Source organism: Canis lupus, chromosome 17, assembly GCF_048164855.1.
Source record: "Canis lupus baileyi chromosome 17, mCanLup2.hap1, whole genome shotgun sequence".
NCBI classification, from domain to species: Eukaryota; Metazoa; Chordata; class Mammalia; order Carnivora; family Canidae; genus Canis; species Canis lupus.
The window spans coordinates 28,520,831-28,545,171 of record NC_132854.1 but is presented as its reverse complement, the minus strand read 5'-3'; the positions used below and the strand labels follow the sequence as shown (position 1 = coordinate 28,545,171).

The 24,341-nt window shown below is 38.2% G+C and overlaps 1 long non-coding RNA gene across 4 annotated transcripts in view; it reads left to right on the top strand.

Annotated features, from left to right (window-relative positions):
* Positions 1 to 24,341, top strand: part of LOC140608356 (uncharacterized) — an 85,386-nt gene that overhangs the window by 24,009 nt on the left and 37,036 nt on the right. Inside the window, exon 4 of one of the 4 annotated variants that reach the window (XR_012010371.1) lies at positions 4,248 to 4,314. The exons of the other annotated variants lie outside the window; for them this stretch is intronic. This is a non-coding gene — a long non-coding RNA (uncharacterized lncRNA). The remainder of the gene's footprint in view (positions 1 to 4,247; positions 4,315 to 24,341) is intronic. 4 annotated transcript variants of the gene reach the window in all.

Genomic DNA, 24,341 nt, shown 5'->3' with positions numbered 1-24,341 from the left:
AGCTTAGTCCATTATAAACTACTCCCTTTTTGAAAGTTGAACCAATTTGTATCATAAAAATCCTCCTAAAGCTTACCTATCATCAGGAGTAGCTTGTTTCACGAAGTAGTGAGCTAACTGAATCTGAAATATCCAAACCTATCACATGGTTATTTAGACATAGAGTACACAGTACATAGTGCTAATAAAAATGAGTTTCAGATCAGATGAAACTGGACTGGAGGTACTTATCACTTCAAATTGTGTCTGAAGGTCTGAATATTTCATTCTTACAATCAGCAAAATACTTAAGTTCTCGTCAGAGAATGTAACCTTGACCTCACTGCCACTAAAAGTTATTTTAGAAGTTGTATTTATGTATTTTTTTTAAATGGTACACAGTCCACACATACCTTCATGGGTCATTTGAAAGTACACCAGGGACAGTATAGTGTTGAGTACAGGTTATGGGATTTCATTACCCAGGTTTGAACATGAACTCTACTGCTTTCTGCCTAGGTAATCTGGGGCAAAGTACTTAAACTCCCTGTACTTCAGTTCTCTAATTTATAAAGTAAGGATGAGAATAATAATCCTCAGAATTGTTATACTCAATGTGTAATACATGGTAAATGCTGGGAAAGTCTCTGGCACATAGAAATGATTAAAAATGTCGCCTATTATAACCAGAGACCTCAGCTCCTGAACCCAATTATGTTCTTGTTTCATAGATGTGGTTTCCATTATGGTATTGCTATGCAGTAAGGCTCACTAAAGAAAGTCTTATAAACTTCTTATGAGTGGGTAGTGATATTATCTCCATTTTATAGATGAAGAAACAGATGCTTAGAGAGGTTTGTCGTTTGTCCAGGGCTGTTTTATCAGTAATAAGCCCTCATACCCAAACCTGCATACCCAGACCTGTTAACCACTCGGCTCTGTTTTATTTGGCCTGATCAACCTCAAGCATGAGCGAGCATAGACTGGCTTGTTATGCAACTACAAGTAATAGTTATACTCCATTTTTGTGGTTCACATTTATGTCCTTATGACTTTGGGGGATGTGCTTAGCTCTTATGCTCAGCTTTTTTTAATGGGATTTAATGGGGTTTCAGTGAGCTAATGTTAGCATAAACTCACTTTGACAGGTAGAAAATAAAATTATTATTACTTTTATCACTATCATTACTGCTCCTGATAATTAATAACTGCGGTGATTGTGATACTAGTAGAATCATATGGCTGGAAAGCCTCATGAAAGGACATTTAATTTATCTCTTCCATTCAGATGGGATTTATCTAACTTCTCCCAGTCTTCCCCATCTCCTGTCTTAAGCATTCATGATGTCAGATGACCTACTGCTCCGGTTTTCCCAGGAGTTATGAGTTTCTCTAGTTGGGATTTTCATTGCTAAACCTTGGAACAAGTTGGTGACCCTATAAATGAACCCTAACCTATCCTGAAGAGTTTTTGCCTTCTTCCTTTGCTCTATCTACTGGGTGGTGACAACTGGTTACCATTTTTAAAAATAACAACCCTTGGGGTGACCTGGGTGGCTCAGTTGGTTAAGTGTCTGACTCTTGATTTTGGCTCAGGTCATGATCTCAGGGTTGTGAGATCAAGCCCTGCATTGGGCTCTGTGCTGGGCATGGAGATTGCTTAAGATTCTCTCCCCCTCTCCCTCTGCCCTTCCACTGCTTTTTCTATCTCAAAAAAGAAAAAAAAATAAATGAAAGGTGGTAGTTTTATTACTATTTTATTATCTGAACACTGTTGCCATATCATTTTCCTCCCTCTTTCCCCATTTGGCCAACCAACAGGTTTTTACAGAGGACTTATTTCACCTGGTATATTGTACTCATTTCTGAGTGATGTAAATGATACAGGGTGCTACTCTACTGCCCTGCAGGAGGCAAATAAGTTGGTTCCAGTTTCTTTTACCTTTGCCCATAGGCCTTGTTTCCTACCTCTTTAATTATATGTATTGATTTGCTTTGAATATTGTGCAAATTGACCATGCCTCTTGTAATTGGTGGAAACCAGAAATATGCACAATACTTAACTTTTAGGTGCTATTCCATTCTGGATAGAATAAGATCTCATAGGAGCCATGAGGACCCTACTTCTATTTTCATATTCATGTGTCATCTCTGCTTTGAAGTCATCTTAAATCATCACCACACCATAGCAGATTCTGGTTTGTCTAGAAGCTCTTGATGTCACTGCCAGTGGAGCTAATCTAATAATTTTTCATCACAAGGAGCAGGATTGCCCATCGACTACTCTGCTTTGTATTAATCTCAGTGGTTTGAAATACAAAAATTATACTTGACCTGGTGTTTACAAATCATTTTCACAATAAAAATGAACTGCATATTTTTCATAATTCTAACCATCAACTAACTTTCTCCAAATGCCATCTGCCTTTTATTAAATTGCATTTGGACTACTTTCTCTAGAAAAAAAAAATTCTTCCCTTGCCAATTACCCTACTACACATATTAGTGGAGGAATTCAAGCCCATGTCATAGTGACCTTATTTCTTGACTTGAATCTTTTCACATTTAAACAGAGAAAATATTTCCTTAAAACAGGTGTTTAGAAATATCTGGGGAACTCTAATAGCTTACAAAGAAATGAGTTCACTTTGTGCCTCTTTCTTAGGCCCTGGAAATACTTAACCATTTAGCATTTTGTTTTTGAAAAACAGTATCATTTATGGTCTAGACACCACAGACAGCTGTTCAAATTTAATTTAAATGGGCCCTGTTTCTGCCATATTTTTTTTAGCACATCTAGCTAAATCTCTGAATAATCTTGGCTTGAGTCATTAAACAGGAATTAGAAACTCCAATTGTTGATTTTCTTTTAAGGTACATACCAATGAGAAATTTTCTACAAATTTTGATTATTAGTTTTAAGCCAATAACTTTCAATTGTTCTTTCTATGGCAGCTAGTCAGCATGCCAGTATTTAGGGAAAATTACTAATAAATGTGTTAAATGAAGTTTATTTTTTAAAGGTATTAATTAATTAATTAATTTATGATAGTCACACAGAGAGAGAGAGAGAGAGGGGGGCAGAGACATAGGCAGAGGGAGAAGCAGGCTCCATGCACCGGGAGCCTGACGTGGGATTCGATCCCGGGTCTCTAGGATCGCGCCCGGGGCCAAAGGCAGGCGCCAAACCGCTGCGCCATCCAGGGATCCCTAAATGGAAGTATATCTTGAAATATAATCTCTTTTAAAAATAAAGATTTGGATTTCTCTCCTCTCTGTTGACCACATTGTATATTGCCACATCAGAAAGTATAGCTGCTTTCATGTTTGAGGAAACTAGATCATTTGAACTATGAACACATATAAACACATTGTTTTTTATTCTGTTCTCATTCATGCATATTTGTGTAAGTTTCATTAGGCTCGTCAATATTATTAAAGTCTAGAAGTTTTATGGGATCCCTGGGTGGCGCAGCGGTTTGGCGCCTGCCTTTGGCCCAGGGCGCGATCCTGGAGACCCGGGATCGAATCCCACATCGGGCTCCCGGTGCATGGAGCCTGCTTCTCCCTCTGCCTGTGTCTCTGCCTCTCTCTCTCTCTGTGTGTGTGTGTGTGTGTGTGTGTGTGACTATCATAAATAAATAAAAATTAAAAAAAAAAGTCTAGAAGTTTTTCCTAACTGTGGGTCACTAGTTAATTCATCAAAGGTATAGTAAAAATTTGGATGTATTGCTTTAGCATATAACCATGAATGTTTGAATGATATTACATTTCAGAACTATTTTTAGATTAATTTATATTTGCCTCCAAAGCATTGGGAACTGTAACATTATACATGTATTTTATATATTTGGGTCAAGGCTTAAAACTGCCACCTTTTTCCTTAGTATAAGAGATGAGAGGCAATGCATTGCTTTGCAATGCTAGCACATGTTTTGTTTTGAAATAGTTGTTTTTACCAGGAATGAGGTGTTTTGTATCTTCTATGCATTGACGGGGAAATTCTCTACCTCTGATGTCACTAGATTTTTCCCCCTCATGGTTTTTGCTCCTCATTGTGGGGAGCCAAGTAATTAATTCTAACCATTGTGATCAGTTTCATGCATTTGCAGTAATACTCCCCTTTTTATTTTGAAATGTCAAAACTTACAGTGAAATTTACCCTTTTCATTGTATAGTTCTGAGTTTTGATAGATGCATACAGTAATATAACCACCACCACAGTAAAAATATAGAACAGTTCTAATACCCTACCATTTATTTTAAAGGTGTAATCTGAAAGAAGTTTAGCACCTCATACATTCAGTTCAGGTATACTTGGGCTGACTGGGTCAGGTGAGTAAACAAGGAAAAACCCAAAGGATTAATCTATCCATTTTCTTACTATAATAATCATGTGGTTATAATGATGTTATGTAATGATGGTTACAAATCACTATGTTAAGCACTTATAAGCATACTGCATTCAACCTTTTTGATAATCCAAGAGCTATCACCTATTTTTCTGTGTGTGATACAGAATACAGGGAGATTGCATAACATTCCCTCTCCAATGTGGCCAGAAGGTGGTGGAGGTGGTGTTGCCACCTATCTGATTATTAAATGTATGTTCTCAAGCCAGGATGTTATCTTCCTGACTTTCACAGTATCAGTGGCATTTAAAGGACCTGATCTTTCTTTGTTGTTTCTGATCTATTGTCATGAACAATTGATAACATACTGAATTACACTGAAATTAATACTAATTCATTGATTCAAACTCTATTTATTGGATGCTTACAATATAGTAAGCACTGAGTATATAGCAATGAATAAAAGACAAAATCTCTGCCCATTTAGAACTTTATTCTAGACAATAAACATATGGTATGTATATGAAATATATACTGCTATGGAGAAAGAAAGATGGAGAAGAAATATTGAAGAGATGTGTCCAATTTTATCATGTTGGTCACCAAAAAGCTTACATCAGAGTAAATACTCAGAGGAAGAGGGGCATCTTAAACTATTTGGATATCTGGGGGCAAGAAAGTTTCATATAGTGGGATTGACGAGTGTAAAGGCCCTGAGTCATGTTTGTGTTTGACTTGCCTAGAGAACAGAATGTGGGAGAGAAGGAGTCTTATCACAATTACTCTAGCTCTTCTGAAAATTGATTAAAAGGGGGCAGCATAGGAGCAGGCCTATGAAGGCTTTGCAATTGTTGAGAGATGATGGTGGCTCAGATAAGGTGTTGGTGGAGGGGGTGGTGAGAAGTGTCAGGATTTGGGATATATTTTGAAAGTAGAATCCTTCTGCTAATGGATTGGATATGCAACAAATCTAGAAATTAATGATGAATCCAAGGGTTTGCGTCTAAGTAAAAAATTCAACAATTGTGTTAGTTTGAATTCTAGGAAAAAAGCAGTTTGTATTTTAGAAGCAGCTAAAAGGAATGAAAATTTTGATATTCTATTTTATTGGCATGGTTTTAAAATATTTAAAATCTTAATATTCAGGGCAGCCTGGGTGGCTCAGCAATTTAGCACCGCCTTCAGTCCAGGGCATGATCCTGGAGACCCAGGATCAAGTCCCATGTCAGGCTCCCTACATGGAGCCTGCTTCTCCCTCTGCCTATGTCTCTGCCTCTTTCTCTCTGTGTGTCTCTCATGAATAAATAAAATCTTAAAAAATAAAATCTTAATCTTCATAACTAGTGCTAATCTATAATAAATACATCATTTGATATCACCTTTCTCTGTTATGGATAGACATATATAAAAAACTTCATGTAAGTAGATTGCAAGCTGAAAAACACTTTTTGGTGCTTGAAGATTTTACCTCCAGATTCTCTTAACACAATACATGTTTCTCCTGGTCAGGCCTGACTACTTATTCAGTGGTTTAATTTCTCAACTAAATGGAGTTTTTTTGTATCTGAAGCTATGAAAAGGTTTTTTGACCATAACCAAAGAAATGGACAATTTAGAGAGCTTCATTGTCCTAACAGATTAGGGCATATCTTACTTAATTTATAAGCACTCGGAAATGATAGTACATATGAATAACACTCTGGCTTTGAAATAAAATTTAATGGAATTGAGTTATCATTTAAAGTAATGAAATATTTTACATCTGGACTCTATCTCAACACATGCTTTAGAATTTCTGAAAGAGCATGCTCTTGACTTCGCTTATCACTGCAACTCCTTTACCAAGTTGCCCTGCGAATGCCAAAATCTTCCTAAAACATCATTCTCATTATTCCCTTCCCTTCCCTTAAGAACCAAGATTCAAGTCCAAACTTATTTTTTTGGCATTTATGATCATGAATTATTTGTTTCCTTCAAATTTTTATTTAAATTCTAGTTGGCTCATTATTTTTATTAATCTATTTTCTCTATCCCACTCTTTCTACTTTCTAATACTTCATCCACTCTAGTCAAGACAAGCTCACTCTAGTTGGCCTCATACATACATGCACCATGGCTTTTGCCTTGCTCAGTGTTCTCTCTCATGGCCTATGCACTCTAAGCTATTCAACTAATGTGTGCTTTTTTTTTATTCAGTCAACAGTTATTTATCAAATACTCGTCAGGTGCAGGGAGCAACATGAGCTTCTATATGATGTGTGTGTCTTTTGGCAAGTTTTGTTTCTGGAACCATTCTCATTATGTGTCCTCCACCCCATAGCAATTCTCTCAGTAATGCCACCTCCCCTTCAGGCTGAATGATACTGTGCTCAGGGAACTGCAACTATGGTACCTATGAAATTTATTAAGATCTTTTACAGCCACCTACACTTGTGAATGTAAAGCCAGGTCTTTTTAAGCTAGCTCTAATAACAATAACAATTTAGTAACAAGCACATTTCAAACACAAATTATGTACGAAGTTCTATTCTAATCACTTTACGTATATTAACCTGGTGAATGCTCATGACATAATATATTAGCCCAAATACAGTGATGAAGCATTGAAAAGCTATTATAAAGTTATAACCTCCAAACTTGGTTAGTATAGTTCACTGGGGGCAATCTACTTGCTTAACCCATTGTTGGATGCCATGGGGACTGACTCGTTTATAAGCATTATTGCTATAGTGATCTTAGCTCTCTTCTGTGTGTCATCCAGAAGTTTCATCAGCAGGCCTTCAGTATCTCACCTCTATCAGATAAAACCCTTAAAAGACCAGCAATGGGGATCCTGGGTGGTTCAGTGGATTAGCCCCTGCCTTCAGCCCAGGGCGTGATCCTGGAGTCCCAGGATTGAGTCCCACGTCGGGCTCCCTGCATGGAGCCTGCTTCTCCCTCTGCCTGTGTCTCTGCCTCTCTCTCTCTGTCTCTCCCCGTGTCTCTCATGAATGAATAAATAAAATCTTAAAAAAAAAAAAAAAAAAAAGACCAGCAATGGAATAAGCCTAGTGGCAAACCTCTAGAGACTTCTCTTCAGTTGCAATGAGGGAATCACTTAAGCCTTGTGGAATTAATATTTTAGCTTGTGAAGATTTTCTAAGTGCTCTGTATTAGGCTTCTCTAGAGAAATATGTTTCTACACACACACACACATATATACTTGTGCATATACATGTATATACATATACATATATATGGAGATTTATTATAGGAGTTGGCTTATGAGGTTATTAATGCTGAGTAGGCCCTCAGTCTTGCTATCTGCAAGCTGGAAAACCAGGAAAGATCATCGTATAATTCAGTTCAAATCTGAAGGCCCTGGAACTAGAGGCTTGCCCAAGGTTGTGAGAAGTTGGATGTCCCAATTTAGGCAGAGTGCAAATTCTCCCTTCCTCTGCCTTTTTGTTTTATTCAGGCTCTCTGGGGCTGGGGTGGGGGCTGGGTAGGATCATGTGCACCTGCATTGGTGAAAGTGATCTTCTTCACTCAGGCTGGTGATTGAAATGCTACTCTCTTCCAGAAACACCTTCACAGACACATCCAGAAATGGTTTACTACCTATCTGACTACCCCCTATTCTGGTCAAGTTGACACATGGAATTCACCATCACTAGTCCATCCCTTGTCAGGTTGGCACTCATACCCACCTCCTTAAGCCGCACTTAATCTCTAAGAAAAGACATTAAGGTGGTCATAGTTCCACCTAACATAATACAACTATCCTGTGCACAACCCAAAACACACTAATTCCTTCCTTAGGAGAGGAAGTAAGGTCCCTGAGTGAAATTTACTCCTTTCCTAAACTTTTGCAGGGTCCAATTTTAATTTCTAGAGACCCCCTTTTCAGAGTCATTCACCAGACTCTGATCTTTCTGTACCCTTCCAACTCCCTGTGACTCCTGTTGTTCCTTTTCACAGTTCTATGATCACAATTGCACATTCTTATCACATAGAACCATATTTCTTCTGGACATAGATTAAGGCAGGATTCAGGATGGTGGGAGAGATACCAATAATATTAAGACACTGCAGGACACCAGTCAGGTTCTTAGTGGTAAGCAACGAGACACTTATTAAGGATCTTGGTTAGCTCATAAAGTCACTGGAAGGGCTGCAAAACCATCCATGAGGAGGTGGCTGCTCTCACTCCTCTAATCACCAGACGTGACAGTTTGCAGTACAGCTGCTTCGGCGTCAGGAATTTGCTACTATAGGCATTGCCAGGGAGAGAGAATGTGAACTCCCCAGACCTTTGCTCTCCTGTGTCCCAGTTCCGGAATCTAAGTCTGGTGCTTTGATTGGCAGAGTCAAGGTTACATACTTCACCCTGGGGGCAAAGGAGGAGGAGGCTGGGGAAATAAGTATCCAACATATTCAGCTCCTTGTGATCTTGGATCTCAGCCAAGACTGAAGAAATGGGGCATTCTTTCCCCAAACATATAAAAGAGTTGGGATTCATCTATTTTACGTGACAGATGTCCACTACAGACAGTAAAAAGACAGAAAAAAAGAAATCCCAGCTACAACATCTCCTTTGTTTGGGATCATCTATGTAAGTGAAAGCAGTCAGCCCATAAACCTTGATACCCTCTGCAGTTATCACTGAGCTTGAGCACCACCCATGGTATTCAAATGTAGAATGTGAAATGTGGAAAATCTGTTACCTGTCTGAAGTTACACATTTGGGGGATTGCAGAATCAAGACTCTGCACTCAAGTCTCTGTTAAAAAAATCTGTGATTTTTCCAGTGTACTCTTCTGAGAGATGCTTTCATATATAGACAGATACATATGTGGATATTGGCACTGTTAACCTAACAGTTTTGAACATCTACAAAGCACTAATAATTTCATTTAAATCATTTAATTTTGCCAACCTTTACAGATTGGCTCATTTTATAGGATTTTTAAAAAATATATTTATTTATTCATGAGAGACACAGAGGCAGAGACATAGGCCGAGGGAGAAGCAGGCTCCATGCAGGAAGCCTGATGTGGGACTCGATCCCTGAACCAAAGGCAGATGCTCAACCACTGAGCTACCCAGGTGTCCCTCATTTTATAGGATTATGAGAAAACTGAGAGTCAGTGGTAAATCACTCATGGGCACACTAAGTAAGTGAAAGATGCAGCATATACTTTTATGCTTCTGTGCTTTTTAAAATTAATACTTTTACAACTTTTTCCATCTGATCAGTTATATCTTGAAGTGTTATTTCATCCTAAAAGGAATGTGTCAAAATTCTAAAATTTTAAATTTTTTTCCAAACATTTTAACATGTGGTTGTACATGAAATTTGAAAACTATTTTAGAAGATAATCTCTACTCTTATTTAAAAGTATAAGTTTATTATTTGATACATATATTTAATTGCAAAAAGAATAAATGCATGGAATAAAAAACCAAATATATAGAGTAGAGAGTGAAAATTCCTGCTCTCTGGAAAGATAATGACAAAATCATTCTGGGTTCAAATAATCTGGGGATTATTTGATTTATTTAATTATATGTTTATAAAGGCCCTATTTCTCTATATGTAAACTTTAGGCATTACATCCCTTCATAAAATAGGGAGAATTTGGCTATTTTCTCCCACCTTTTCCTCTTCACTATGTTTTTGTTATATTTGCTCCAAATTAGATTTCCTTTATAACTTAGCATAATAACCTTTGAAACTTCTACTTCTCAGTCCTTTAACTTCAATTTGCTCATTCTCTTACATTTTACCCAGATTTTCCAGATCTTTATGTCTCATAGCTGTATCTTTTTACATTGCTAATGTTTACAAATGCTCCATTTTCCTCTTACTTATTTAATAGGTCTTAAGTAATCCTTACTCCCAAGGTGGAGCTTGAACTCATGGCCAAGATCAAAAGTCACACACTCCTCTGACTGAGCCAGCCAGGCACCCTGCTCTGTATTATTTAGTGTTCTGTGCCTGGATAGTAGGTTTATTTTTAAAATTGAAAAACAATAAATGTTTGCTATTGTTGTTCAGACTATAAAGAAAGGAACAAATTGTTACAGAACTTGTACCACTCAAAGGTCAATGTTAAATGGCTTCTCTCCTACTTCACTAAATGCTCTAAATCATTTCACAGTTAAGTTTGCCTTGGAGATAGAGCATGATTTTCTTGTTTTAGCTGGTTTCCTTTCTTTCCCCTCTTGTGGAGCCTCTGAATTTTTTTTTTCTGTGCTAAGAAACAACTCTTTCACCTCTTTACTACTTCTACATATTAATTATTTCAATGAATTGACTTTCCTTCTGAAGACCCACCTCTTGGTTGTAACTGACTTGCTGTGAGGGAGAAAGCAACAAGATGGAGCTTCTCCCCACCCTAAATATCAACCTGAGAGGAATTTTACCCCTGGGGATGACCTCCACACTAGCATTCCCCTGGGGATGATACAATTTCTGTAGTAAACTCACCTCTGTTTTAGTGCCAGCGCAAACACTCCTGCTCTCAGGTTCCTGCACGCATGGAGAGGAGGTGAGCACAGAGGTGAGCTGGCCCAGCTGTTTCTAGACTCCTCTGTTAGTAGCACATTGATTACGGCCTCCCATTCTTGCTTTCTAAATTGGCCCCACCTGCACTGACAAGAGGAAAGATTCTCACATCTGCTTGGTCTTTTTCTGGACTTTAGCTTCTACTCTGGCTAACTAGAAATAAGATTCCCATATGTTATCTCTTTTCTGGTAATTTGTGATTTCTCTGGTATGCCAATGAGATTTCCACCCTCTTTCAGTACTGTGATGAATATATTCCCTTTTATACATCTTTACTAACATTTCACTGGGATTTTGAGAAAATAGTTAACTTATCTAGCAGGTTTGTTATCTTGAACCAAAAAATCCTCTACTTCTGTTTTTTTGTTTTGTTTTGTTTTGTTTTGTTTTTTTAATTAAGGCACACTCTTTGAGACTTAAAGAAAAAGTTATAGTAAGTATGCTTTAAATATGGATTCAGGAATGGGCATAAGTATTTTACAAAGGGTTTCAAATATTATTTAGCCAAAATGTAAACCTAAAGGGATAATTTCAATAACTTGAATGTTTGCTCAACTCAACTACCTCATTCTTCAAAGATTCCAGGTATATGTAGCATCGTTGAATTTTATGATGATTTATTTTGTCTTAGAATTTGGAAGGTATTTTGTCTTTCTGGATTTTAATTGTCATGTCTGCGTAATCATCTGTCTTTCTTGGATCCCTGGGGTGGATTTATTTATATGTATCCTGCTTGGGATTAAATATGATCTTGAAATCTTATGATTCATGTCTTTTCATAAATCCTGAAAGATTCTATTTCTGTCTCATTATTGCCTGACATTCTTTTTTCTTTTTTCTTTATTTATTTATTCATTCATTCATGGGAGACACACAGGCAGAGGGAGAAGCAGGCTCCCTGCAGGATCAAGCCCTGGGCTGAAGGTGGCGCTAAACCGCTGAGCCACCCGGGCTGCCCCTTTCTTGTTTTGAAAATAACATAAGACATATTTTGGATTTTCTCATTCTGTCTCTGGGTCTCCTACTTTTCATCTACTGTCTGTGCAAGAAGAGTAATTTCTTAAGCTATATCTATCACCACTAATGTTCTCTTAAGCTGGGTCACATCTATGTTAAACCCATTCATTTGGTTTTACCTTTCAACAGAGTTGGTGTTTTTTTTGTTTGTTTGTTTCTGCAACTTCCATTTGGTTCTTTTACACCATTATACACCATTACTCTGTCTAAGTCTGTCATTTTTAATGTTTTTGAGTCTCTCTATTATGTGTTTAATCAACTTCAACATACTCCTTTCCTAGTGTATATCAGAGTTCTATTTGGATTTTATGAGAGTGATATTCCTGGTAATGCTGCTGGGTTTGCTGTTTCTTGTTCACATGAATTGTTCTGCATTCTGTAATTGTGGATTGTGACTTCATAATAAGCAGGGCTTCATCTGTGAGAATCCCTGTCTGAAGGCCTGTCCTTCTAGAAGAGTTTTGAGTTTGCTTTCACCAGGCATCTCAAGTTTATTACTGACTTTGTGTTAATAATTTTTTATGTTAATTTCTCATTCTAGGATTCCCAAACACCATGAATATTATAATTTCAAATCCCACACCCATGGGAGTTATTACCCCATAATGAGGAATTCTCAGGGGAGATTATTTTTCTAATCTAGAGTCTGGATGGAGATAGCCATGGTTTCTTGTGGTCTTCTTGTGTTATTGGGTGGATTATTATTTTCTAGCTGCGAGAAGGATTATAGTCTTTTGGGTGTCCTGAGGTTATGAGGTTCTTACAAATTCTTGCTCCTTGTAAGCCCAGGCCGTACTTTCTGTCGGCAAAGTAGGCATTAGAATTCAGACTCTAAAAAATGGAGATGAACATGAGGGTAGTTTCAGTTTGAAAAGTTACCACTTTGGTTTTCAACTCTTTCTCCAGGCTTTTGGGTATGTCAAAGCTCCACCTGTTTCCTTACAAATTTGCCTTGTGTTTTTAAGGATGCAGGTAGTTTTTAGTCAGAATTTCTAGGTGTTTTGCAATTGGAGATTTTCTCTCTTTTTTGAAGATTGTCTTTTCTGGCATTTTTTAGGAAAAGGAAGTTAGTTACTTTTTTAAAAATTACATAAAAATCATAGTTTCAAAAGAATAGTTTTCCTTCTAAAGCTGTTTTAGTCTTGTCATTTTCATGTCCTCTCTTTTTTTGAATGAAAATTGTATTCTGAAGAAGAAATGAACAGCAAAATATCAAATTTGGAATCATGACTGTTTCAGTAGTTTTAATGGTGATGCATTCTTGGCAAAATGTCCTGTTATTTCAATTGTGAATTGCTTTAATAAATACCTTCCCTATGGAAGAAGACAACCACATTTTTTAAAAACAAGGCATATTTTCTTACAGTAATTTTTAAAGATTTTATTTATTTATTTATTTATTTATTTATTTATTTATTTATTCATTCATTCATTCATTCATTCATTCATGAGAGACACAGAGAGGCAGAGACATAGGCAGAGGGAGAAGCAGGCTCCTCACAAGCAGCCCGATGCAGGAGACTTGATCCCAGAACCCTGGGATCATGACCTGAGCCAAAATCAGACGCTCCACCATTGAGCCATCCAGATGCCCCTACAATAACATTTTTAACAACTTTATTGAGCTATAACCAACACACAAGAAGCTACACATGCCTAAAATATATATAATTTAATATGTTTTTGACATATACATGCACTGCAACCATCATCTTAAGATAGTGAACATTTTCATCATCCCTAGAGTTTTCTTGCCTGCCTTTGTAATCTCTCCTTGCAACCCCTTCCTATGACACCCCTCTGTGTCCAGGCAACTCTTGATCTGCTTATTGGTACTATAGATTAGTATGGATTTTCTAAGGTTAAATAAGTGGATGCAGTTAATACTCTTTTATGTCTCTCTGTCTTTCATTCAGTATAGTTATTTTGAGATTTGTCTGTGTCCTTCTGTGTATCAATAGTTTATTCTTTATATTGACGAGTGCTATAATATACTAACGTATCACAATTTCTTACCCATGTACCTGTTGATGAGCATTGGAGGTGTTTGCAGTTTGGGGTTCCAAAAATAAGAGAGCTATAGACATTTATGTATAAATCTTTGTAAGAATATACAGAGATAACAAGCATGTCCATTGGTTGTAAAGTGTGGAAAAAAAGGAGTCAAGGATGGCTTGAAGATTTTTGGTCTGAGTAACAGCAATGATGTATTTCCCATGGATTGAAAAGAAAAAAGTTGCAGGAAGGACAAGTTTTACTGTGGATGGGTTTGATTTTTTTTTCTTTTCTTTTTTCTTTTTTTCTATAGAATCCAGTAGTTTGGATTTTGACATACTGAGTTCAAGAAGTAAATTACAAATCTAGATAGAGATAAGGAATAAGTTCTTGGATAATTGAATCTGATCAGTGTTAGCATGGTCTATTTTTCTTTACTTTTAATCCATCTGTGTCTTTATATTTAAGGGGAATTTCTTGTAGACAAAATATAGTTGTATCCTGTGTTCTTTTTATGATACACTTTGATAATCTGTATTGTAGTTGGTGCATTTTAGAGCATTGATGTTCAAAGTGCTTCTTAATATAGTTTGGTTAACACTACCATGTTCACTACTGTTTTCTATTTGTTACTGTTCTTTTTTTCTGTTCTTCCATTCTTTTTCTACTTTTTGTGGTTTTAATTGTGCATTTTATGATTCCATTTTCTCTCCTTCCTTCACATATCAATTATACTTTTTATAGTGGTTGCCCTTAGCATTTGCAATACATATTAGAGCTAATCTAAGTGCACTTTTAAATAACGTTGAGCAGTGTGAATACTTTATAATTATAAAAAAATCTTAATTCCTCTCTTATTCTTTGCATCATTGCTATTACTTATTTCACTTATATATAAGCACACATTAATGTATACACATGAGATATATACATAAGCATGTATAATCAAATACATTGTTGGTATTGTAGCAGACTTCTATCTGTTAGAACAATTAATAAGTTTTTATTTTATCTCACTTATTCCTTCTTTGATGCTTTTATTACTTTATGTAGATCTGAGTTTCTGGCCTAGATAACTTTCTTTCTCTCTAAAGAACTTTAACATTTCCTGTAAGTCGGGTCAGCTGGTAACAAATTCTCTCAATTTTTGTCTGAAAAAGTCTTTATTTCTCCTTTCCATTTGAAGAAAAATTTCACAGGGTACAGGATTCTAGGTTGGTGGGTTTTTTTTTTTTTAATTTTCTCTCAATATTTTAACACTTTATCTCAATATTTTAACATTTAATATGTTAAACATATTTAACTTCCCACTCTCTTGCTTATATGGTTTATGAAGAGAAGTTGGATATACTTTTTTGATCCTCTCTACATGTGTTTTTTAAATCCTGGCTTCTTTTAGGATTTCTTTTTTTTTATCTTTGATTTTCTGTAGCTTGAAAACAAGATGGCTAGGAATAAGAGTTTTTTTGGTTGTTTTGTTTGGAGTTTTTTTTTTTTTTTTTTTCAAATATTATGTTTGGTATCCAGGTACTCATGTATTTATGGTTTGTTATCTGACATTGACTTGAGGGAATTTTCAGTCATTGTTTTAAATACTGCTTCTCTCCCTTTCTTGCCTCCCCTTCTGGTATTCCCTTTATATAACAGCTTTTGTAGTTGTCCCTTAGGGTTTGCATATACTTTTTCTTTTCTTTTTTTCCCCCAGTCTTTACTATTATTTCAGTTTTTGAAAATTCTATTGATGTATCCTCCAGCTCAGATTCCTTTCTTAGTGTGTCTGGTCTCCTAATAAGCCCACTAAAGGCACTCATTTCTTTTACAGTGTTTATTTCTAACATATCTTTTGGGTTCCTTCTTAGGATTTCCTTCTCTCTGCTTACATTGCCCATCTGTCCTCTCATGCTGTTTACCCATTAGAGACCTCAGTGTATTAATCAGAGTTGTTTTTAAATTCCTGGTCTTGATAATTCTAGCATCCCTACCATGTCTGGTTCTGATGTTTGCTCTGTCTGCAGATTGTGTGTGTGTGTGTGTGTGTGTGTGTGTGTGTGTGTGTTTCTCTTTTGGTATGCTTTGTAATTTCTTCTTGATAGCTAGACATGATGTAGTGGGTAAAACGAACTGTTGCAAATAGGCTTAAGAAATGTGGTGGTGGGGTGTAGCAGGCAGGGAAGCATTTCCAGAATCCCATGATTAGTTCTCAGTGTTCTGTAAGCCTGTGTCTCTGGACTGTAAGCTTCATGAGTGTTTCTCACTTTTTAAAAATCTCCTCTCAGGCAGGAAAGAATAGCTACAGTGGGTTAAAGTTTGGTATTACCCTTTCTCCAGCTCACTTAGATTCTGATAACACCCCAGCTGATTAGGCTCTGGTTAAATAGTTTCCCCTGAGGGTAGGCCTTGTTAAGAACAAAGTACTCTAGCAGTAGTTTAAAAATTGTTTCTCCCTCTCCCCTGCTGGATGCCTGAAGGGATTTTTGTCTGATATTTACTGTATCAGCCTGGTTGAGCTCCAGTTGGTAAATCTCACAATGCTGTAGGCTCCCTCATCCTCATGATTGGATCCTCTCCGAGGTTTTAACACTCAGTGTTCTCCATACTGAGCTCTAGCAGTTTGTCAATTATGGTTTAGGTGTCCATACCCTCTACCAGTTCCTGGAGATGAACCCTGGTCTAGTAAGAAGTAAGTCTCTGTATTTGCCTGTTTCTCCAATCTTCAGGGGAGTGGCTCTGCCTTTTATCCTGTCCTGTCACAGATTTGAGATAGTTGTTGATTTTTTAGTCTGCCCAACTTTTTACTTATTGTTAGGATGCAGTGGTGACTTCCAAGCTCCTTAGATGCAGAATCAGTAAATGGAAGTCTGATGACTGAGTCTGAAGCTCACGAGTGAGGTCTAATCTTGAAATATGAAGTTGAAATGTCAGAATGTTATTTAAATGGTGGTAGGTGGAATAATGTCCCTCAAAGATGTCCACATCCTAATCCCCTATGAATATATTAGCTTGTGTGGAAAAGGGAACTTTGCAGGTGTTATTAAGTTAGGGATCTTGAGATTGGGCTCACAAGGACAATTCAGGGCAATCTGCCATTGTAATCACATGTATCCTTATAAAAGGCCAGAGTCAGAGAGAGGAAGAGTTGGAAAGGGAAAAACTGGAAGATGCGATGCTGCCAGCTTTGCAGATGGAGGAAGGAACCATGAAGCAAGGAATGCTGACAGCCTCTAGAAGATAGAAAAGGCAAGGAAATAGATTTTTGCCTGGAGCCTCCAGAGGGAATACAGCTCTGCTGACACCTTGATTTTTGGCCAGTGAGCCTTCTGATCTCCACAATGGTTAAGATAACTGTTAATTTATGCTAGTAAGTTTGTGGTACTTTGTTAGGATACTAATAGGAAACTGTTGGCTGGATGATATCACCTGGAGAGTGCGTGACAGCTGCTAAATATCATTAGAATGTTCCTGTTCTTACCTTTTATCTAGACTGCTTTGTTCCTTTTGATCTCACTGGATATAGAAACTACATAGGCCCAATTCAATTCTCACTTCAAATCACTTTCTGCCCTGTCAGGATGGAATGGATGCAGGATTTGCTCCCTATGACCTTCTGGCCTTAGATCCAAAGGCTTTTCTTTACTTAATCTCCAGGATTTTGAATTGTGTGTCTTGATCATCAAGTCTACCACTTGATCTCCAGCTGTGTGGGTACTTTTAAGACTTCTAGCAACTTCGACCTTGTTTTTGTCACTGTAGTTCCTCAACTTCTTGCTTGTTAGTTTTTGAGTTCTTTTGGAGACTGGATATGGTCCTCTTTGCTTCCCTTTCTGGTTTTGAGACTCTTGCCTATACTCAACTATATATGGCTTTCAGGGATTTGCTCTTTCATTTAGTCAACATAGCATGCCCACAGATAGTGTAAAATGCGGGAAATAAAATTAGTCCCCTAGGCACACCTAGGTTTGAAGGAAGAGTCTATGCTTTTTGTTAGGATATTACCCGGACTCTTGATTTCTCAGCCTCGTGAAAGTCGATTTGCCTCCCATGAAAGTTGACAACAACTCTCCCCAGCTGAACTGAGGAAGAGTTAATGCCTCACCTGCCAGTCCCAACCCAGATCTCCCACTGCCACTGTTCTGGCAAGTGAACCTGTTTTAGCTGCTACCCATGTCTGTCTACCTTTGTAAACCTTTCACCTATATTGAAACACTTTAGCTAAATGTGTTTTAGAACATTTACATTTATATTATCATTTTGATGATCAGCAGAAGAGTAAAACTTCAATTCTTTCTCTTGTCAATGGAATTGAAAAGTGTACATCAAGACATTAAAAAAAGAAAAACCCTTCAATCCTTTGCTGGGGAAGCTCTAGCATCTTCCATCAAACCAAGCAGTCAATGAACAAAAAAGTATGCCAATAAGAATGCTATGGTTTCAAAATGTTGCCATTGTGCCTGAGAAAATTATTTCTGCAAACTGCTCCATTCATTAGTTCTGATTTCATTCCGGATCAAAGTCCTGGCTTTCCACTGAAGACAGAAACCCAAGAGGAGCCCAAGCCAGTGAATCAGCAATACAGCCCCCTCACATCCCCAGGAGTTTAGTGGCAGGAGGCTAAATGTGAAACTTCTATAATGAAAAGTAGCAGCAGAATTGTTATTTTTATTCAACCTTTACATAACTGGAGAATTCTCAGCCCCCAGATCCAGGCTGTTTCTGAGTATGGCAGGCCTCCAAGGAGAACTTTCACACGTCCGTGGTTCTGGTAAGGCTGGATAATGTCCCTCAAGGTTGTCTCTGATTTCCTCAATGGGCCACTGCTGACCTCACCATGAATCCTGGGGAGAAGTCCGGCCCAGTAGAAGGCAGGTAAATGCTCAGGGCTTTGGGGGACAGCCTGGCTTTACTGCGGTCTCCACAGCAGGTTGAAAGTGATCTCTGAGTTTGGTCCCATGTCAGTAGTTCCTCTAACACAGCTGGTGAGGTGCTGGAGACCACAGAGCCCCCAGAAGCGCAACCACTCATGTTTTAGGGGGGAGTATACTGCTCCTCAGACCACCTCTGCCATAAGGACACACAAAGATGAATGGCCAGCCCGAATGACAGGGCCACTTCTCTCTGCAAGCTGCATACAGAGCGCTTTGTGTTCCTGACGATTGCAATACTTCCCTTCTGGCAGAGGCAAGCTGGCTTCTCTGGGGCTGCGGAAAGTAACGCTTGTTTCTGAATTGGTTAGAGTTCAATCTCAATTATGTCTGGGAACAGCACACGTTCCTTTCCCCCTTCTCTATGACTGCAGTGTTAATTTTCAAGTAAACTTGTGCAAGTTACTTTCAAGTTGAGATCGCCACACAACATTGACATTCATTGGGCACTGCCTTCGGAGCCTTCCTGGCAGCGGAGCCACAGAGGTGTCACCCCTAGGCCGGGGGCTCGGGGGCTCGGAGGCTCGGAGGCTCACTCTTTCCAGACTTCACGTACCACTCTCGACTGAGGCTGGAAGACGTTATTTGAACAGGATCACATTCAAATCTGCCTCTCCTCCTCCCACACCAAGCCTGATTTCCCTTTTTCCCTACGTGGGATAAAACCGGAACCCCAGACCAAGTCCAAGAAGGAGAAGAAAGCTGATATAATTGCATTCGTTTGCCATTTAATATATGTGCTGCCGAAGCGAGCACCATTTGTTTGCCATTTCAAAGTGACTTTTATTAGGCGCACAGCCGGCTCCGGAGATTTCCACCAGGTAGCATGCCCACCAGCCGCAAAGCAAGAGTAATCTCTCTTGTACAATTTCAAGTTCTACTCTTGTGGCTTTTTTTTAAAGCCTCGGTATTTCAGCTGACCCTGTTTCTGAATTCCTTTACGTGGCTCCAATGTCTTATGTGGATCTTGATGAAGAAATGAATGCTGTGCACTTTTTTTTTTTCCTCCCTCCCCAGTGGCACACAACAGCTTCCGACGTGAGGTGCACCTGTTTCTACTATCTGCACATACTCAGCCGGGGCGTATTGCCGAGGCTGCCCATGCAGCTGTTGTTTTGTCATTAAAAAATACAACTGTATTCATGTAGGTTTAAGCCTCGTGAACTCTGTAACTTGGACTTGTTAAAGGGAGGCAATAAGACTCTGTCTGGACTGCTGATAATAGGTTAGATAAAGATCCCACACTGACCCTCAAGCAGCAGTGTTTATAATAATGGAAGGAAAAAAAAATAATGGAAGGAAGTCTCCCCAGCAATATACAGTCCGGCAGACAGCAGATGCGGACCATGCGAAATTAATGATTAACTGCATGCCAGGGTGTTTGTCAGGGAACAGTACTGCTCTTTAAGGGGCTTACATAGTCTATGAAAGAAATTAGCTCATGAGAGGGACTCATAAGGATAAAAGAGAAAACTTAAGTAGAGGCTTGACATATCCTGCTTTTCTCACAGGGCAAAAAGTTAAACATAATGGTCTCCTTTTTACAGTGTGAAGTTCTGACTCTGAAGTTGGGGCAGATCATCCACTTGTTAAAACAAGACAAGAACATTCCTGTTGCTCCTTCAAGGGGGAGAGGGACGGTGTGCACTCGCATTGAACTCTAAGTGTAACCAGAAAGAAGGGGGGAAATTATCCAACAATTATCTCAGACACAGAAGACCGTGAAACCAAAAATATTAGGAAAGTGACAGCAAAGTAGTAAATATGACTAGACCTTCATAATTCATGATCCCTTGGGATTAAAGGGGCTTGAAAATGCCCAGAAATTCTCGTCAACATTTACAGGTAAAAGTAAAGGTAAATATTAGGTAAGTATTAGCAGCCTTGGAATTCACTGAAGACATGTTGCAAGGAATATAATCTCCCAAGATATCTAATTAAAATGAATTTCATAATGTCAGTTTCTTCACACTACTTGAATTTTCATATGGAATCCCAGTGATGGTTCAGCAGATTAAAGATAATAGGAACCCAAGAACTTCTGTGACCAATATCAATCTTGGAATGTTTGTTTGGCTGAAGGACCCTTGGCGTCCCTGTGCCTCAGCCAGCCCCGAGGTCCCTCCACAATGTCTCTTCTCTGCTCCAGGAGCACATCTTTGCAAAGACAAAATTTTATCCCAAAGTTTTGAATGACTCGCTTGTAGAATTTAGTGTCTGGTACCTTTTGTTTCCTTTTGAGTTAGGGCTAAGGTCAGTGGAATTCTGTATAGAGAAATTGGGAGTAGGAGTAGGAAAACATGTTAAAAGTAGCTCATAAAAGAGGAGGAGGAGGAAACTCCAGGTTTTGTCTTTGCAAAGTCCTCCTGTAGACTGACTTAGGTTTCCTTCTTGGACTTTGTTTCCTCCTGCCTGCACCCCTATCCTGCCTCTTCCATCCAGAAACCCTGGTTTATTTGCTGTTTCTTTATATGTTTTCTACTTCACGAAGTTCCTGACATTAATCATTCCAACACAGTTCTCTCTCTTTTCTGAGTTTGATTACTCTTCTCTTTATTATGTCATTTAATTAGTTCATTCTCACATAGTGTCTTTTGTTTTTAAAACATTTTAAGGTCCTTGAGAACAGGGAATATATACACATAAATCACCACACACACGCACATACATGTGTTTAATATATATACATATATACGTGTGCTTAATATATATTCTCAAATTGTTCCCTAATATGCCAATTGTATTTCAACAAATTTGTGTTATGTATGTTTATAACACAAATCCATTGCAAATTATTTTTTACACATACACACTGATATATCAGGCATAGACCTGGACGTGATGAAACAGATGATTGCTTAAACCTGAAGAACACATGTTTATTATTTTTAATCCAGTTTACTTCCTCTTTGCATTTTAGATGGTATAGTTCTCTTCATATAAGAATGAAATAGCCACATTGTAGCTCCCGAGACCACTTCCTTTCCTACCAAGTGTCATTTGCCCTGGCTAAGCCACTTTGGTCCTCGAATTTTTTTTTTTTTTTTTCCTCCCAGGTCTGGTGCAATTCCTCACTATCTATGCTAGTGTGGAAGGACGTGGGACTGGACACTTTTTAAATGTTATGTACATTGAATTTCCTTTCTTTGTGTCTACAACTGACAGCTGTCCTCATACTATTTGAATGTGAAAGTGGCAGATTAACTTTAGATATATATCTATATCTGTAGATATAGATATAGATATCTTATTTACTTATATTAGAGAGTGAGAGAGTGCAAGCAGGGGGAGGGACAGGGAAAAAAGGGAGAGAATCCCCAAGCAGCCTCCTTGCTAAGTGAAGCCCAGTGACTCTTGTGGCTCCATTCCAGGACCCAAGATCATGACCTGAACCAAAATCAAGAGTCAGACACTTAAGCAACTGAGCCACTTGGGTGCCCCAATGTAAAATTTTTATTCTGACAGATGCCTGGGTGGCTCAGTGGTTGAGTGTCTGCCTTGGGCTCAGGGAGTGATCCTGGGGTACTGGGATTAAGTCTTGCATTGAGCTCCCTGCAGGAAGCCTGCTTCTCCCTCTGCCTATGTCTCTGCCTCTCTCTCTGTCTCTCATGAATAAATAAGCAAAATCTTTAAAAAAAAAAAAAAAAAGAAAAGTTTTTATCCTGAGCATTTCAATAAAGAGTCCAGGTTGTCTCTTCAGGGACAGTTATGGGGTCTGGGCTCTTGATAGTGTATCTGCCAAAATGCCACTATCAGGAAAATAGTAGCAGGCCAGCATGTCTACAGAGGAGTTGGCAAACCAGAAACGTATGTCTGAAGATAATAGGAACTGGATTATATAAAATTCCTAGATGTTCGAATTTTATATAATCCAGTAAACTTATTAGAAGTTGGGGCACAAACTTCAAACTGTAAGTAAGGATGTTAAAAAATAAAAAGTAATGACAATTTCACATAAAAATGTCCAAAATAAAGGATAATCCTTAAAATTCAACACATCTCAGTGTATGAAAAAAATATTCATGTTATTTTTAGTTTCCTTATTTTCCTAAAACCTCTACGAACTTCAATACTGGCCATCACTAGTTGATGGTTTGGTATTAGGAATCTCTAGCTTAGACCAAGTGGAAGAGGTTTAAAACCAAATTTCTTCTCGTTACCTCTCCGGTTGGGAGAGTGGGCTCTGTTTTCTTTTGGTATTTTTGTTCATGGCCTAGTAAACATTTGAGGAGAAAAGCCCTCAGGATAGATTTGGGAAGAGAAAGGGCTCAAACATGTGCAAGGAAAAGTAGGAGACTCTTTAAGAGTGGCCATGGTGGGCAGCCCGGGTGGCTCAGTGCTTTAGCATTGCCTTCAGCCCAGGACCTAATCCTGGAGTCCCACATCAGGCTCCCAGCATGGAGCCTGCTTCTCCCTCTGCTTCTCCTTCTGTTTCTCCCTCTGCTTATGTCTCTGCCTCTCTCTCTGTGTCTCTCATGAATAAATAAATAAAATCTTAAAAAAAAAAGAAGAGTGGCCATGGTATAGTTTGAATGTACTCAATTTTGCTAACTAAATCTATGCTTTCTCAGGAGTGTCTGTGCTATACAAACTCATGCATGTTCATAGAAAGTTATAATATCAGATTTGCATGGGTATGGCTCCTACACACAATGAACAGAGATAGTTGGTAGATATTTAATGTATGTATTTTGTATATTCCTATGTTCAGATTGTTCAGATTTCTATATTTGCTATAATGTTTTTGCTGGACAAAAGTATGTATGTGCAAACATGGGATTTCTGTTATACTCAAGGTATTCCCTAATTTATCAATAATGTGGCAAAAAAATTGTGTTTTCACAACATAGTGTAGCAGAACTGTATATGTAGATTTCAGAACAATGACAAGTTCAACAAACATTGGATATAACTTTAAGTGAACTCTACCTCTATGCAAACTAGATATCAAATGGAGTGAGTGTCTCCAATTCTTCACTTCTATACACAATAGTCTTAAACCCCTAATTGTATAACTTGGAGAAAGGCTAAGCCTCCTTGATATTTCCACGTCCTTGGTCTGGTGGGCCTCTTAGGTTCTAGGGTTTTGAATTCTCAATTTCTGTGCTGTACTCATTCACTCAGGTGCAAGACTCAAAAAGCCCTCAGCAATATCACAAAAAGCATTGGCTTTATATCTAGTCAGTGCAGGGTACCAGCAGAAAGAGGGATGGGTGTATGGTCAGAGTACTGAACCAATTAGCTCCCTCTCTGCAGTAACCAGGGCTGGCTATGTCCTTGGGAGAAGTCATAGTTCCTAAAGGACCGTCCTCTCCAAACAATGTGCTGTTAAGACCCACCTCATCTGCGCTTTGAGCCAGAATTGTGATGGCTACACTAGAACTAGCCCTGAGTAGTTTCTTGGTCTCCTACACCTTCCTTGTTCATTTGTTAAACTTCCCAGGTTCCAATTTGTGTAAGTCCCATCTATTTCTTACTGCAACCATGACTTGTATACCTGGGTACAAATTCTGCATGTTTAACTTTAAG